A 1,752-nucleotide genomic window follows, 5' to 3' on the forward strand; every position below is an offset into this window, starting at 1 on the left:
GGTCCTGCCAACCCTCCCCCAAATAGCTAATTTTGTCATTTCCAGATACCTTTTATTTGGTGCCAGGTATGGGACAGCCTGCCGTGAGCTCAGCTATTCAGTGGCACCAAGGGCCAGCTCAGAAACTGCTGAGCTACACGAGCTTGGGTCGATTTGCTTGTGGATGGTTGGCATCTCTGCCAGCGATTGCTCCTCAGCAGCTGCGTGTGAGACGTGTGCTCCCGCTCTGGTTAATGGATCAAGTGCTGTACCAGCAGCCCATGGCCTGTGCATTGCAGCCCTCTCCCGGATGCTGGGCATGATAGGACACTCCCAGCCTTTGTGCCCAGTGTCTGGGCCACAGCCAGGCTCTTGGGGTGGGAGTGTGCTTTTTGAGAAGTTCTGGCCCCTACCACCTACCCATCTGCCAGGCCTGTGACACCTGGGGGGGCTGGGATGGGTTGGGGGTCCTGGCTGATGCATGGAGAATGGCACCCGTGATACCAGTGCAAGAGTTGCAGCCAGCACCAATCAGTTTCTGCTGGGCTCCTGCTGAACAGTGCTAGACATGTTGGGCTGAGTCTGAGCCGGGCACTGGTGATGGGCAGGCCCAGTGCATGGCCCAGGCACACGGAGCTGGAGCTGGGCAGGAGGAAGCTGGGGGTGGGCAGGCTTGATGCCTGGTGTCATAGATCCAGAGGGTCTGTGGTAGATGCTAGCTTTTAAACTGTCCTGTGGAGGAAACCTTCAATGTGCCAGGCCCACAAGGGTTCCCATTCCTCCTGCAGGGCTGGCCATGCAGCCTCATCGCCTCCTGCTTCACCCTGAGAGCTCTACCCAGCATGTCCCACTGAGCCAGACCCCAGGTGGGTCTGGGTGCTGCAGAGGGCTAGAGCCACCAGATTCCTGGGCGCAGGGGGCGGGCTTTGCTTCTGCAGCTGGGACTGACCCCTGGCACAAGGGTGCCTAATTACCCAATCACTGCTCCTGAGCCTTCCCCGCAAGCAGCTGGCATGTGGCACTGAGGCAGGAAATGAGCGGGGCTGTGTGCCACAACACGCCTAACAGCAGCGAGTGGTGGGAGTCAGGCTTGAGGGGCAATAGCAGCTATGGTGGGGGAGCCAAGGGTTAGGATCGCACGGGCTGTGGGTCGGGACTGAGGGGTACGGGCAGAGCTGAGAGTGTGGGGCCAGTCCCTGGCTGCGGAGTGAAGGATGACAGCTGACCCTTTAAGTGAGTCACACTCGACTCCCGCTCTCTCCCCGCCGCAGTTTATTCCCTTTTGGGGCTTGATGTCATTGGCCTCTGATGTCACAGCTGTTTCCATGGCAACTAGCTGTGATGTCACAGGCAGAGAGGCTAGCGTGTTGATTTCTTAAAGAGCCCCACGTGTCGGCTGCTTGGAATGTGGGGAGGGGGAGTCCCCCTGCCCCCTTGTTCTGGGCCCCTGGGTGCTGAGCGAGCCTCCCCCTCACAGGGAGAATCAGAATCCAGCCCAGCCGGCAGCCAGGGAAGCAGCGACAGCTCCATCACCAGCAACTTAGCCTGGAACAGCCCCCCCTGCCCCCCCGGCTCCCTCCTCGGCCCCGCTCCAGCCTGGCCCTCCGCTTCCCCCCGTTCCCCTCCCCTTCCTTCCGCCCCTCAGTTCCCGCCCTGCCTTGCCCTCCCCTGCCCCCTACGGTTTCCTCCTTCCACCCCCAGCCCTCCCCTCGGTCCCCGCCCCGCACGGCTCCCTCCCCTCGATCCCTCCCTCGCGCTCGCTCCGCTCCTCCC

This window comes from Lepidochelys olivacea, assembly GCF_965140295.1.
Source record: "Lepidochelys olivacea isolate rLepOli2 genome assembly, chromosome: 6".
Classification (NCBI taxonomy): Eukaryota; Metazoa; Chordata; order Testudines; family Cheloniidae; genus Lepidochelys; species Lepidochelys olivacea.